The sequence below is a fragment of the Melanotaenia boesemani genome, chromosome 14 (assembly GCF_017639745.1).
Source record: "Melanotaenia boesemani isolate fMelBoe1 chromosome 14, fMelBoe1.pri, whole genome shotgun sequence".
Lineage (NCBI taxonomy): Eukaryota > Metazoa > Chordata > Actinopteri > Atheriniformes > Melanotaeniidae > Melanotaenia > Melanotaenia boesemani.
The window spans coordinates 32,068,779-32,085,518 of record NC_055695.1 but is presented as its reverse complement, the minus strand read 5'-3'; the positions used below and the strand labels follow the sequence as shown (position 1 = coordinate 32,085,518).

Sequence of the window (16,740 nt, the reverse complement as noted above, 5' to 3'; positions counted from 1 at the left end):
TATTGTTATATTACATCTAAACGTCATGTTAAGATTGTTACTGTTGACACAGAGTGTCACTGAACAGGTCAGAATCTCAATCAATGCAATGAACGATGCGCCTTATTAAAAGTCTCTGATTGGCTGGCTGTTAAGGGGACGGTTCTCTCGTGTGTGTGTGCGTGTGTGTGTGTGTGTGTGTGTGTGTGTGTGTGTGTGTGTGTGTGTGTGTGTGTGTGGATGGACTGAGTTGGTACGGGCTGATTTTACGCCTGTTAGCAGTTACTTAGCCGTTCAGGAGGCTGTGAGACTTTAGATTTTTATGCTGTGATTATAATTAATCATGAATCCGAGTTTCTGCTGAATGTCCAGACCATCTGCAGTGTTTTCATTCCAGGACTAACTTTTTTTTATTTAAAGATATTTTCAGTCAAAAAAACAAAAAAATAATCATAAATACAGAAATAAGCGGATGGCTTCAGTAATTACTTGGAAAAATGTACTAACTTTGTATTTCACCAGAGAATTCAACACACTGAAGTGGTTGTTTTGTTTTTTATTTCCTGCAGCGATAGCACCTAACAGCAGCCACTGGGATTGCACTTCCAGGCTCTTCACTGGCCTCAAAAGTGAAGGCAGAGTACTTCCCTATACATTATTTATATGCAGTCTGATTATTTTAGGTCGGAGTTTCATTTCTGAGTCGATTTGTAAGGGGGAAGGTTTTTGTTTTGGATTTGGCCTGATCAGACCAACTCTTGTCACAAATACAAGAAAACACCAGCAATGACCTTTTCAACTTTCCCAGTGATTGATTCAGTGACTGTATGAAGTAACAGCTGAGATGATTATATCATACACTTTCTTTTTCTCTTCATTTTCCCCTCAGTCAAAAACAGAAAGAGACTAAGCGAGCAGCAACAACATCTGAGAAGAAACAAATTGAAAAACTGAACCAATTTTCCCTCAAATCAAAGACAGACTGGCTAAGTAAAAACACTCATGTCCTCCCAGTGTCCCTGTCAATACCTAATTTATTTTCTGCTGTCTCAGTGAACAAAGATGCGTATTTAAATTACTGTAATTGTTTCCTCATTCCATCATTACAGAATAATTAGATTTTGAATATGGTACATTCAGCAGTGTTTCTGGACCATTGATCCAAAAACCCACAATTTCCACTTTAACATGCAAAAAGAAACAAAAGAAACTTCTATATATAAATAAATAAATAAAGTGGCTAAGACCAACCAGTGTCAGCCTCTGGTCTCCGTGTCATGGCTTTACCCACGATGCTGGGCTGACAAGTGAGTGTTTAGGCTTAAACAGGATGGTTAAAGAGGAAAATCATGTTCTAATTCCGCATACACACTATTACATTTTTGGAAACTTCATATTGAAAAATGCAGTGAAGGAAACCCGAAGCACCACAGTCTGACCCCAGGGGTCCTGACGAAGCAGCTGTGTGATTAGTTGGGAGAGAAATTGAGCTGTCAATGGCATTGTTAAAGACTGTGGTCACCTCAGGTCTGGGCATTTTAGCTTAATGCTGGACAGCATTTGTCAGCTTAATCAATTCTGTCTAACTTCTCACCACTGTTCAACAACAAAAGGTCCATTTTCACCTTGCTTTATTCAGTTTAGGGTCAAGAGGGTGATGGAAGCTAACAGCAGGATGAGAGCTACAACTCTGGACAGGTTGTCAGTAAACAAAGGGTCATTTTTGGTTTTTATGCTTTACCAGTCAACAACATTAAGATCACTGCCATTTCAAATACAGAACGCCTTCAAAGACACCAGTGACCAAAATGTGAGGAAGTCAGTTCCAAATGAAAACCCAGGACCACAGCACGAGTCAACAGAGAATCTATAATTTACAAACTACACACAGAAATGGCAGCGGAGGAAAGAAGAGAAGAAAAACAGGGAATGAGGAAGGAGAATGGTTGGTGCACGATGGGAGACAAGAGGAAGATGTTGATTAGCCGTGAGTAGACGTGCTCTCTGAGGACTGAGCTATGTAGATCACAGCCCTTGGGATAAAATGTGAACTGACTGTGCCCACCATTACATCTGTGCACAGAAGCACATACATGCACACACTGAACAAGATATAAGTGAGAAACTAGAGGGAGAAGGGGAAAAAGATTAAATGTTCATTATTAAGGTGACCGAAAGATCATGTGATCATCCTCCACTGCTGGAAATAACCTTCCTCTCACACGTCCTCATGCTTTTTCCTTTGAATCTGCAGGTCTCTGGCTTATTAAACTAAATATTTCATCTGCAGACGTAAAGTGGTGCAGTCCTGTGGACTCAGTGAGAAGAATCCAGGTACAAATCTATGATTTCTATGTAAATTCTGCATGTAATTTCTGTTCCTGTGTGGATTTTACCTCCGTCCTTTATGCTCCTCCCTCCGTGTGTGCACATATAGCATGCCAACTGGTTAGGTGTGAGCATCAAACATGGAGAATGGATGTTTGGCCTCACCGAGGTTCACACATGAACACTTTTATCTGCATGGTCCAAATAAGGGTCCTATTGTGCTGCAGTTACATGTGAGACAGATGAGTTTGGTTTGGGTTGAGGTGGAGTGTGTGTGTTGGAAGGATATATGACCAAATGAGATCTCATCAACATCTTCTCACAGTAGAAAAAAAAAAACTCTCAGACTTAAAGGATCATCTGCTCAGGCAGAACTTCCCACTTCATCAGAACCTGCTTGGATCATGTCATTGAAGACTCGGTCTGATTAAAAACTACACTGAAGAATCCCAAACGATCCTCTGCAATATGTGTGACATGTAGCTGAGATTCACATACGCACACACACTACACACACACAGCTACCGCATTCATCCAGTTTTATATGGTGATGGTGCCCCCGCAGCGACCGACAGGCGCAACTTTCCTCCTCCTCCTCCCTCTCCTTGATCTGTAAGAGGATAGAGAGGCCCCATTCACCACAACACACACACACACACACACACACATGGGGGGGGGGGGGGGGGGGGTCCTCCAACCTATCATTCCAAATCCGACTAAGGCGGGGTTTACTTTGATTAGAGAGAGGAAAAGATGAAGATGGCGCAAACATCAAGAATTTACAAGTAGAATTCAAATGTATAAAAGCAGAAATTTGATTTGGATGAAAAATTCAATCAAAAATTGAAAAAAATCAAAAATAATTCTCTCTGAACACAAGCGGTCACAAGATTTACGTTCATTCTGCAGGTGGTAAAGGAAACGGACAGATGTGGAATTCTCCAGATATCACTCTTATGCAAATATGTATTATTTATGAAAAAGAAAATCACAACTAAACCTCTGAGCCTGATTTCCTAACCCGGCTATAATTTTTGCGCAGTTTCTTCAGCAAGGATGCGCAACTCTAAGCGTCCATGCGCTTGGAGCAGAGTGAGTCAAAAGTGGCTGATAGAAGAAGAAGAAATGCCTCTTTATTTATTTATTTTCTACGAAGCACGCGGGACGCTCTCCAACCTACAAATCCTCTCATTACCCCCGTTCCAAGGAGAACAAAAAATGCATGTGGATTTTATTCTTTTCCAACTACATGAACTTCCTGCAGCACCACATCTTCACGAGGATTCTGGCTCAGGAATTAACACTCACACTGCATCACAGTTACATGATTTCAACGGTAAATGACCAAAGCCCGGACCAGGACCTCCTAACGGAGCGCACAGAGCGAGTATGTGCGTATACTTACCTTCAGATCAGCATCCCGCTGCTTCTTTTCCACCTTTAACAATATTACTCTGTGCGTTACGTCCCGTTAGGAAAAGCTTCATTCCCCAGAAATGCCACTTATTCCTTTCCCTTGAAAGAAGAAAATTCCTGGCGCTGAAGCGTTGGAAATGAGACTGGCGCACTTTTCACTCCAGAGGGTAGAAACTCGGGTTGATGCGGTCCAACAATTGTACACGCGCCGAAAAATATGAAGGAAACCCTTTTAGTTCAAAACAAGTGCGCCGTTATTCCAAGATGTTTTTCCTCCTTTTTTCAGATTCAGAACTACAATAAAAAAATTATTTTCCTGTGACAGAAGAGAAGAGACCATCATGCTCCGGGTATTTAGACGCGCACCGGTCTACATTTTAATGAAGCTGATGTTAGAGAAAAAGAAACAAGAGAGGGATTTTTTCCCCCCATCGTCCGCTCCTCACGAATCAGGCTGCACTTGGCTGATAAAACACCGTCCTCTCTCTCTCTCTCTCTCTCTCTCTCTCTCTCTCTCTCTCTCTCTCTCTCGGTCCTGCCTCCTCTCCTCCTCCTCCACCACCTCTCCTACAGCACACAGTTTCTGTTTTCATGGAGCAGAGACGCGCCTAGCGGCCTTATGGGGAACTCCAGAGTCACCAGTTTCCCACCCCGCCCTCACCACAGCAGGCTCTTAAAGAAACACCAAAACTGTAAGATTTTTCATCTGTCTTTAAACAGAGAATTGTATTAAATTTATTGAAGAACGGGATAAATTGATTGTTTAAAAGAGACTCGAATGTGGTGATAAAAATGCTGCAGCAGAAATTACAGAGAAACCTGCACTAAAAGTTAGGTAGATTATGAAAGTTAAAAATGATGTAAATGTGTTTATCCCAGTTCAAAGTGCATGAAAATGCAATGGTATGTATAAAATGTTGTAACTGCATTCAAATTGTGCAGGTTTGTAGCAGGTTTGACCAACCTGGTCAGATCTGTTGTAGTGGTTTTAAATGTCGTGTGTAAATGTGATTCCATCATTTACTTTACACACCCACTTTTATTTAAGTTCGGCACGATGTAAAAAGTAGTTCTAGGGTGATGTTCAGCACGGTGTAAAAAGTAGTTCCAGGGTGATGTTCCGCATGGTGTAAAAAGTAGTTCCAGGGTGATGTTCAGCATGGTGTAAAAAGTAGTTCTAGGGTGATGTTCAGCACGGTGTAAAAAGTAGTTCCAGGCTGATGTTCCGCATGGTGTAAAAAGTAGTTCCAGGGTGATGTTCAGCACGGTGTAAAAAGTAGTTCCAGGGTGATGTTCAGCACGGTGTAAAAAGTAGTTCCAGGGTGATGTTCTGCATGGTGTAAAAAGTAGTTCCAGGGTGATGTTCAGCACGGTGTAAAAAGTAGTTCCAGGGTGATGTTCAGCATGGTGTAAAAAGTAGTTCCAGGCTGATGTTCCGCATGGTGTAAAAAGTAGTTCCAGGGTGATGTTCAGCATGGTGTAAAAAGTAGTTCCAGGGTGATGTTCAGCACGGTGTAAAAAGTAGTTCCAGGGTGATGTTCTGCATGGTGTAAAAAGTAGTTCCAGGGTGATGTTCAGCACGGTGTAAAAAGTAGTTCCAGGGTGATGTTCCGCATGGTGTAAAAAGTAGTTCCAGGGTGATGTTCAGCATGGTGTAAAAAGTAGTTCCGGGGTGATGTTCAGCACGGTGTAAAAAGTAGTTCCAGGGTGATGGTGTAAAAAGTAGTTCTAGGGTGATGTTCAGCATGGTGTAAAAAGTAGTTCTAGGGTGATGTTCAGCATGGTGTAAAAAGTAGTTCCAGGGTGATGTTCAGCATGGTGTAAAAAGTAGTTCCAGGGTGATGTTCAGCATGGTGTAAAAAGTAGTTCCGGGGTGATGTTCAGCACGGTGTAAAAAGTAGTTCCGGGGTGATGTTCAGCATGGTGTAAAAAGTAGTTCCAGGGTGATGTTCAGCATGGTGTAAAAAGTAGTTCCGGGGTGATGTTCAGCACGGTGTAAAAAGTAGTTCCAGGGTGATGGTGTAAAAAGTAGTTCCAGGGTGATGTTCAGCACGGTGTAAAAAGTAGTTCCAGGGTGATGTTCAGCATGGTGTAAAAAGTAGTTCCAGGGTGATGTTCAGCATGGTGTAAAAAGTAGTTCCGGGGTGATGTTCAGCACGGTGTAAAAAGTAGTTCCAGGGTGATGGTGTAAAAAAGTAGTTCCAGGGTGATGTTCAGCACGGTGTAAAAAGTAGTTCCAGGGTGATGTTCAGCATGGTGTAAAAAGTAGTTCCGGGGTGATGTTCAGCATGGTGTAAAAAGTAGTTCCGGGGTGATGTTCAGCATGGTGTAAAAAGTAGTTCCGGGGTGATGTTCAGCATGGTGTAAAAAGTAGTTCCGGGGTGATGTTCAGCAGGGTGTAGCATCTCTTCTTCTTCTAACGTCTGGAAACGTCTGGGAAGTGAGGAGACCAGTTGCTGGAGTTTTAGGGGAGGAATGTTGTCCCATTCTGGTCTGATGCAGGATTCTAGCTGCTCTACAGTCCTGGACCTTGGTAGCTGGATTTCTGCTTCCATGATGCTCCAGATGTTGTGTACTGGTGAAAGGTCTGGACTGCAGGCAGGTCAGTTCAGCAGCCGGACTCTTCTCCTGTGAAGCCATGCTGCTGTGATGGATGCAGGATGTGGTTCAGCATCGTCTTGGTGAAATCTGCAAGGCCTTCCCTGAAAGAGACGTTGTCTGGATGGGAGCAGATGTTGCTCTAAAACCTCCATGTACTTTTCAGCATTGATGGAGCTTCACAGATGTGGAAGCTGCCCACGACATAGGCACTAATGCAGCCCCATCCCATCAGAGATGCAGCTTTTCACCTGTCCACTGATAACAAGCTGGATGCTCCCTCTCCTCTTTAGTCTGCAGGACACGCTGTCCATGCTTTCCACAAACTAGTTCATATCTTCATCCAGGTTTCCACTTTGCCTCAGACCATTTTAAATGAGCTTTGGTCCAGAGAAGACGACACTGGTTCTGGATCCTGTTCACATCTGGCTTCTTCTTTGCATGATGGAGCTTTAACCTGCATTGGTGGATTTCAGCGTGAACTGTGTTTACAGACAGTGGTTTCTGGACGTTTTCCTGAGTCCATTCAGTGATTTCCAGGAGAGAACCATGTTTGCTTTTAATACAGAAGATCACCAGCATCCACTTTAGACCTTCAGCCTTCTCCCATGCACACAGAGATTCCATCTGATTCTCTGAATCTTTTCATGAAATTATACAATGTAGATGGTAGGATCTTCAATGTCAACATTTTTCTGAAATTGTTCAACAAATGTTTAGACCAATTTTTTTTTTTTTTTTTTTTTTTTTATGGCAGTGACAAGAAAGGGAGACTTACCTTATAAAAGTCAGACCCCAACCAGCACCATCTAATTCCTTCCACAAAAGTAGCTCAGCCTTATCTAGTCCCCACTTATTCCAGACAGACTTCAATAGTCTGCATTTTAGGTTAGTAAATAGTTTTACTGAATTAGATATAAGTGAACCCCCACTGACCTAGCAACCTTTGAGCTAACATAACTACTACCCCCTCCACTACCCTCTAAAAACACATTTAAAGATGCTACATTTACATTAAAGTCATTGAATACACGTTATGTTTCAGACACTCTTACCATCAGCACCGGATCTCCTCAGGGCTGTGTGCTTTGCCCCTTGCTCTTCTCCCTGTATACCAACAGCTGCACCTCCAGCCATCAGTCCGTAAAACTGATCTAGTCTACAGATGACACCACCCTCATCGGGCTCATCTCAGACAATGATGAGTCTGTCTACAGAAAGGAGGTGAACCAGCTGGTATCCTGGTGCAGCCACAACAACCTGGAGCTGAACGCCCAGAAGACAGTGGAGATGATCGTGGACTTCAGGAAAATCACAGCCCCATCGTCCTCCCTCGTCCCCACTGACTTCCCCATCTTCATTGTGGACTCTTTCCACTTCCTGGGCACCACCGTCACCCAGGACATCAAGTGAGAGCCGACCATCTGCCCCCTCATCAAAAAAGGCCCAGCAGAGGATGTTCTTCCTGCAGCAGCTGAGAAAAATCAAGCTGCCCACCAAGATGTTGGTGCAGTTCTACACGGCCATCTTCGAGTCCATCCTCACTCCTCCATCACTGTGTGGTACGCTGGAGCCACTGTCAGGGACAGGAACAGACTGCAGCGCATTGTGCGTGCCGCTGAGAAGGTGATTGGCTGCAGGCTCCCATCTCTCCAGGACCTGTGTGTCTCCAGGACCTGTATGTCTACAGGACCTGTATGTCTACAGGATCCGGGGACGTGCAGGTCGGATTGCTGACCCTTCTCATCCTGGACATGGTCTGTTTGTCCCTGTCCTCTCAGGCAGGAGGGTACGGTCCATCTGGACCAGAACCTCATGCCATATGGGAAGCTTCTTCCCCTCTGCCATCAAACTCATCAACACTAAATAACTTTGTATCGGACTCATGGACACCAATCAACATCTGCCATTTGCACTGGCACTTTTGCACTATGTGATTCACTCCACACTCACCTGCTACTAGACAACATTAATATTTACCATCCCACGCTATTGTTTGTTGTTACATGTATGTTGTGTTTTATGTAGGAGTCTTTTTCAGTTTAGTTAGATTGTTTTTATTGCATTCCCTTATAGCCTTTTTTAAAGTCTTCATTATCATTTATTTTATTTCCCTTACTAGTCTATGTTCCATGTTACATGTTACATGTTGCACCATTGCACCAAGAAAAATTCCTAGTTTGTGAAACTTTCCACTGACAATAGCAATAAAATTAATTCTGATTCTGTTGTTGTCTTTTTTCCCAGGAAGTGATCACTTCAGCTTGCCGCCAGAGAACGTTGCTACAGGCTAAGCTTTTGTGCTCCAGAGGAAGACGTTATAAAATTTCTGACTACAAGCCCACACAGATTCACTATTTTATAACACGCTTCAGACCTTGAGGTTTGCTCACAGCATTGTGTTGTTCTACTCAGGCTTTTCAGAAGTGTGGGAGATGTGGTTTGTTGCATGGGCGAGCGTGGGGGGGGTGGCTTGGGGGTAACAAATTGAAAAAATGTCAATTTCACCATCAGAGAGCTGTGTATCTGCATAGAAACACATGGCTGGGTAATGAATTGCTAATAAATATTAAGTGTAAACTAACCTTCACTTAGGTAAACTTCAGATGTCCCAAATGTCAGTGAATGCAGCATCGAATGCACTTCAATATGTTGTTCTAAATCAACAATTAAAATATTGAATTTGTTTTTCTAAATTTAACATTTGATGACCCCTTAAGTTCTAATAAAAAGCTCTTTTTCTTTTTTTTTACCAAAATCTAGGCCTTCAAAAATATTCTCATTTGTGCCCTCCTTTTCCTGGTCAGTGCCCCTGCCTGACCCCTTAATCAAAGCTTTTCTAGACCTTTCACTGCATATGAAGCCTTTCTATTACTTGTCAAGCACCTGGTTAGAGAAGAGTCCTGCTCTGATTTGGATTTCAGAACCTCTTTATATTTTCCCCTTCACCACATTCATAGCTCCTAAAAGGTAAACCTGCTTATCCAACATCTTCACAGCACCAGCGATTTAGAGAGGATACCCTTTGTTTAATCTTGACACTTGCTAGATATCTGGCTGTATTCTTGTCACCAGCAAACCTCAGATAATAATGAAAATAATACAAAATAAAAACGGACAACTGCTTTGCATTGAAATCCTGCTAGTTTCCTTCTCAGTGCTGAACGACCAACAAACGATGGGGCAGGAAAGCCCATCAGCTGATCACCGACAGTCACATCGTGATTCAAGGAGCAACAGGAGAGGGAGGAGAGTCGCGCAGCACAGAGGCGCAACATTTGCACAAAAGTTTACAAAAGAAATACAAAAAAACAGCAAAAAAGACCCTCTTACCCTGAAAAGTGTGGGTGTCAAAACACTCAATTCCTCCATGGGTGCAGTGCCCATGGTTCTACTAGCCAGGGATTTCTCCAGTGCGGTAGATTGTGGGCTAGTGTTGTTTTGAATCTGTCAAGTTTAAAAAGCCATCCAGTTTCAAACACAGAGAATGAATTAAATATTGTTGCATCACACCTTCAAATCCACAAACACCAGGCTCACCTTTCTTATGCTAAAATGTACATGTCTCAGCTGTCTTCATAATACTGCTTTAACTTTCATTTGCATATGAGAGGGAGGGGTGCTTTCTCCTTGTCATGTGTAGGCTTCAACAACAGGGTAAAAAAAAAAACATGTATATAACATTTAATTTCAGTACATGCTGTAGACTCTAAATTCTATTTTTAGCAGAGCAAAACGTGCTTTGAAAAAGTGTCAAGACAGTTTGAAAAGTTCCTGTGTGTTCCTGTGTGTTCCTGTGTGTTCCTGTGTGTTCCTGTTTGTGTTCCTGTGTGTGTTCCTGTGTGTTCCTGCGAACCAAAACCAAGGCAGCTTTTTGTTTCAGCCATGCACAACACACATTTCAGTATCAAACCATTTAATCCAAAATTCAGAGCTTCAAGTAAATATCAAAGGTTTTCAGGCTAAGAAGAGGAAAATCTTTAGTCTGGTATTTGGCACAACTCTTTTAAAGGTCCCATATTCTACATATATTTCAACAACTTCTTATGGGTGTCAGAGGTCCAACAACATTGTTTTTAAAGTGTATTACTCCAAATTCAGCCTTGGTCCTTAATTTTAGCCATTCCAAAAGCAGCTTTAGTGAGCTCGACGGAGAACGGACTGTTTCTGTGTCTGAACCTTTAAATGTTCACGAGTCGAGCCTGTCCACGCCCCTCTCTGGGAGAGCTCCAGCTTTTGCTGGTGCCCATGCTGTGATCTTAGAGAGCAGGCTCAGCTAGCCGGGGGGGGTGGTTATTTACCTTGGTTATGTCACAAAGGGAAAGATCTCAGACTCAGTCAGTTGAGCACACATTCGCTAAAAAGTGGAGCAATTAAGTTAAGAGAGGAGACAGAATTTTCTTATTTTTGAGCCTCATACACAGGCAGTGAGGACACATATGGTGGTTAGAAAACCTTTAGAATGTGAATTTTGCATAATATGGGACCTTTAAGTGATCCCACTTCTGTCATCATTTATAATAATTAAACATACAAAAACAAGTTTGGCATCAAAAACCAGAATTAAACATGTCAGTTAATAGTTTCTTTTCTACGGGAGCATTTCATGCAGGCTTCAGTATTATAGTTTTAAAGAAAATTCATCACTTTCCTCCATATTGACATGACAGCATCACACAGTTGCTGCAGGTTTGTCGGCTGCATCCATGATGAGAATCTCCCGTTCCACCACATCCCAAAGCTGCTCTACTGGACTGAGATCTGGCGTTAACAAGCAGGTGAACAGGTGGACCTGATAAAGTAAAAAAAGAAATGCTTCCATTTTTTCTTCTTCAAATTCAGTCAGTTTAACTGAGCTTCATCATGCATTTACAGACCTTGACACAAGAAGGTGTCAGCGTGTCTTTATTTGCTTTTATGTGTTCTTTTTATTTGTTAGTTTTCATTGCCATGCTAAATTTGGTTGTTTCTAATTCTAAACAGACTGCTGCCTTCAACATCCTTCCACTAGGTTTAAAGTGACACGTGTACACAGACAAATAACCTCGTACAGTTAAGATGAACTACTGAGTAATAAGGCCTTGGTGTGGCTGGTGGGAAAATCACAAATCCCCTTAATCCCTGACACTAAAATTGCACTGTAACATTTGATCCCTCTAAATAGTGCATTTCTCTGACACTTAAGTTTAAAGTCTGTAAAATACAAAATGTAAGTCGACAGGTGTTAAGAAGCCACCATGTGAAGTGTTAAAATAAAAAATGGTGAATGTTTATATTTCAGTATTTCATCTAAGTAAGATGTAATAACTTAGATCAAGGTCATAAATGCTTATTTTTTCCTGGAAAGATATTTCTTCTCGGTATTTTATTTTTTTAATTTTATTATTTAAATTTATACCCAAATTTCCCTGAGGGCTCTCCGAAGGGATTAATAAAGTATTTCTATTCTATTCTATTTCACTTATTTTATATATTTTGGTCTTTAATTTCAATAAGATATTCAGGCTTGTTATTGAGATTTTATTCCTTATAATGAGTAAATCTATGCTGCAAACCAGCATTACCAGTGTAAAATTGCTTTTCAAAGTAATAATTTCTCATTTCATGTAAGACAAGAAAAGAAGTCTCATATCTTGTATTTGTATCAATAAAATTTGACTTGGTATTAGTAAGAAAACACAATTTTTAAGATATTCTTGGATTCAGAAAGGTTAGATATTTTCACTTGTTTTGGAGAATCTTAACAAGCCAAATTTTCTTGTTCTCTTGGGAGATTTTTCTTATTTTGACAGTTGTGAACTGTTGCCAAACAAGCCTTGCTGGTACAGCGGTACTTTTATGTAGGTGTATAATAACCATTAATCTGGATTGTCCTCATTCCCCCATCTCTCCTGTCCAAAGCAGGCTCCATTAGTAAAAATGGGTCAGCTTTAATCCACAGCCAAATTAATGGTAATGAAAATGCTTCCATTTGTGAATGATGCTGCTGTGTGTTAGTGTTTGACTGTTTCTTTGAGAGAGGAAGAGAGAGAGAGGAGGAGGGAGAGAGAGCTGTCAGCATTAATTTGTTATGCAGGTGCCCTGTAATGAGTATATAACAGTCTAGATATAAATATATATCTGTGTGTGTAAGTGAGTGTGTGTTTGCCTTAACTGTCAACTTTTCAATAGGTTTCCACTTCAAGGAGAAATATTTCATCTGTCAATTTGACTACAAAGCTAAACATTTTACTTTAGCATCTGTTAAATGAAATTCAACCCCAAAAAAGCGAGAAAAGAAAAAAAATCAGACTTCAAAGAAAAATACAGAAAGTAACATGGCAGAAACTCTGTTGGTCTATTTCTGAAACGATGTTTTTTAATGCTCTCCCTCGAGGCAGCTGGTGTACCGAGCAGCTTCAGAGTGCGACACACAAAAACTAAACTCCAACTCATCAGGAATAAAACTTTCTTCAGTAATGGCAAAAGCTAACAAATTCATACACCACAATATTGCATAATGGAAGAACCCTCATGTTTCTTTGAATGTGGTTCTATGTGGTTTTTGTAGGCTGAGTGAAAAGTTGCTGATCCTCTGGAACCTTTACTGCACATCACTTAATTTAAAAATCAAGTTAAGAAATTCTTTTGTCATTAAAACATTTGCAGAACTACGACCGTCCGGACTGGACCAGTTAAAAGCGCCGTTTTGCTTCCATCCATCCATCCATCCATCCATCCATCCTTCTGTCTGTCCACCTATCCATCCATCCATCCATCATCCATCCATCTATCCATCCATCCATCCATCCATCCATCCATCCATCCATCCGCCCGTCTGTCCTTCCACCTATCCATCCATCCATCCATCCGTCCATCCTTCTGTCCGTCCACCTATCCATCCACCCGTCCATCCTTCTGTCCGTCCACCTATCCATCCATCCATCCATCCATCCATCCATCCATCCATCCATCCTTCTGTCTGTCCACCTATCCATCCATCCATCCATCATCCATCCATCCATCCATCCGTCCGTCCTTCTGTCCGTCCACCTATCCATCCATCATCCATCCATCTATCCATCCATCCATCCGTCCGTCCTTCTTTCCGTCCACCTATCCATCCATCCATCCATCCATCCATCCATCCATCCATTCTGTTCAGTGCATTCAAGCTCAGCTTGCATGAGCAGCAGCTTATGAAGGGAAGCCCAGACTTTCTTCTGCCCGGCCACTTCTTCCAGTTCGTTCAGGGGCATCTGGTGGTGTTCACAGGGTGGCTGAGAGATGTAGTTCCTTCAATGTGTCCTGGGTCTTTCCCAGGTCCTCCTTCCAGTCCATTGTGCCCAGAACACCTCAATGAGGAGGCATCTAGAAGTGTTGTGCATGATATTTCCCACCATACATTGTTTTATACTACCTTTAGTTCAGAGACAGAAATCAGGCAGTCACTGTTCCATTACCAGAACAACACTTCTTCTCCTGAATCCAAAGTTTGGCTATCGGGCAGACCCTCCTCTCCAGGATCCCTGAATAGACCTCCCCAGGGAGGGTGAGGATCCCCCTGAAGTCAGAACAAAATGGATAGAGTGTATTAAGGCACTTTCAAAAGAAAAATAGCTGAAAAAGCTTAAATTGTTGTTGTATTATCTTAATCAACTAATATTATATTTTACCAACAAATATTAATGTTATTTGTGAGTGTTATTGCTGCACTGAAGTAGTAAAAACAAGTTGCAAAGGGAGATGCAGAGCTCTGTAGTTCACTGCTGGCTCATTATTGGGTTTATGTGTTTCTAACCATAAGTAGTTTTTAATTGCTTAGTAATGTGCTAAATATAATATTGGTTTAGATATCAACCATAAAGCAGTGCAATAAGAGTCAACCTGCTGTGACATATTATCAACCAAGAAAAAAAAATGAGTGCATACTAACATCTATGGAAGTGTTTTGCATTCACTAGAAAAGAAAAAAAGAAAACTCTGTTTTTTCTGAATTTATTAGATCATTTTTGCATGCATCGACCAACTGACATGACTACATCCAGCAGCCCTCAATGGGCTTTCCACTCGACTGTTATTAGTCAACAAACAAATAACAATATTCATTCATTCATTCATTAAATCATTTATTAATAAAGACTGAAAACCACTTTTATACATCAGTCAACTTTAAGGAATCCAGTGTGTGTATATTCCATTAAATACTATGTATAAGTAAGTAAATTTCATGTGTACTATTTAAGTACACAAAAAAAATGTGGATATCTACCTCACCCTCTTTGTGGCCAAGGTGTTCAGAGTGTAGAATTGTTCTGCTTTGGAGGTAAAAATAAATCATGTATTTTGTAATGATGCCCTTTGGTAGGTTGAGCCCCGTTTTCGCCAAGCGTTGCAGGTCAGGGTTCATTTTTGTGTTTCTTTTTTGTCTTTTTTTTTTTTTGTCCTGTTCAGCATGGTGGCAGCAGAATGATGGTCTGGCTGCTGTGTTGTGCAAAACAAATTTGCTTTGCCAAGGGGGGCTTCATGGGTGTGAGGCTCCTCTTGATAGTCATATTTTTTTCTTTCTTTCTTTAAATTGCTTTATCTTTTTTTTTTATGGATATTGTGTAATCTTCCTGGACCTGACTAGAGGGGACAGAAAAACGTAGAGTAATGAAGAAAAGTAAAAAGGAAAGTAGAAAAAGAAAGAGGAAACAAAGATACAGTAGATAGATGCAATGACTCTTCAATCCAGCCTAAGCCAATCCAAGCTGCTACACCTGTCCACAAACACAACAGAGCTACAGCTTTTACAGGTAAACTAAGAGGGCAATCATCAGGAGTTTGTAAAAATAAATAACCAAGACAGCAACAACAAGATGTACCACAACAACAACCAAAGTACCAAAGACACACACAAAAAAACGAAAACCAAACTATCTCTTAGTGTATAAATCCGCTGGACGACTCAGTAACTCTGTCATCATGCAGAGGATGAGGAATGAGGAGGGATCAGAGATGAGTGTGATCCTGCAGATGTGACCACGCCTCTATGGAGGCTAGAGGCAGACTAGGGCGACCCAGAGACCCGGGTGATCAGCAGCAATCCCAGAGCAGGGCCCCAAGAACCCAGAGGCAGCCCCCCCCCCAGCAAGGCAGAGCGCCCACACCGTGAACAGGAGGACCAGCAGGCCCCCCCTGACAACTGCCTGGTATGGACCAGCACCCACCCCAATGTTCCAGCCGCACACCCTTGGAACCAGGGCACCATGTACCACATCACAAAATATATGATAAAAAGATGCTGCTACATACTATCACACAGTTACCGTAGAGCGCCATCAAATCCAACTAACTAAAATTACCAAGAGAAGCCTTGTATACATTAAGCTCCTCTTGGCAAAGCAAACATGGCAGCTAGACGATCATTCTGCTGCCACCATGCTGGACAGGACAAGTTCAAATAAATAAGATAAAATTAAAAAAAAATATTAAACTGAAGAGTAAAATATTATAAGACTCTTGGAGGAGTTAATTCATAAACAGACCTGATGAACAGCAGGTTTTGTAACTTGTGCCTGTATCTTAGATAATTGAACTGATCAGGTTATTGGTTCATGCTTATGGCCTGAGAAACAAGAAACAAGCTGTGAATGTGTTGTTGGTGAATTACAGGCTCCTTATTATAAACCAGCCTACTTGTCAGCATCTCAGCACTGATTTGTGTGGCTTGTTGTAAACGGCTTCAGTCAGTATTGAATTAAGAAGGTTCAACACCTGGGCTGATTGTGCTCCACGGGCTTACAATCCACCGCTGTGGCCTCCAGGACTCTACTGCCCCCATACGACTGAACTACAAGAGAGCAGACCCGCCAACACTGACACAATTTAATGACCAAAAAGCCATGAAATAATAAGGGCTGCTAAGCAGCTGCTGGGCAGCAGAATCATAGGTTTTTCAACCTAGAAAGCAAACAACCACTACTAATCTTGATTTCTAGCAGCCCATGGTCAGAGCTCTCATGTCTGTCAGACTGAGGCAAAGCGATGTAGAGCGGTGTATTCCCCAAGGAGAGACACATGTGGCGTTTGGGTCACTATCCAATTTGACCCAAATTAGCTGGGCTTGCCATTAAAATTATCATGAAGACATTGTTCCAGCCATTTATCTGGAAGCCATCCTGAGTATGTGAGGGCACACTGCAAGAAAAATCATTTGGCTTTACTCCATATTAATCTGTGCAACAGTCCCACTTGATCAGAAGCACCATGAAATACTACAGTATACAGCATGTTTGCACAGACCAGGAAGCAGCAATGCTGGAGAGAAACTCAACTAAGACACACTGGCATACAAACCAAACACAGTTCAAACCCCAAGCAATTTTATGGGAATGCAAGACAAGCATGAGAACAGCTCAGTCCACTAGAGCTTCTATTAATTTCTCCACTTCAAGC

At 41.7% G+C, this 16,740-nt stretch overlaps 1 long non-coding RNA gene across 1 annotated transcript; it reads right to left on the bottom strand.

Moving 5' to 3' along the window:
• Window positions 1-9,450: 9,450 nt before the first annotated feature.
• LOC121652504 lies at window positions 9,451-16,740 on the bottom strand. Its single transcript, XR_006012622.1, has 3 exons — window positions 16,647-16,740; window positions 15,215-15,222; window positions 9,451-9,460 (listed from the first exon to the last, which is right to left on the bottom strand). It is a non-coding gene; the product is annotated as an uncharacterized LOC121652504 (long non-coding RNA).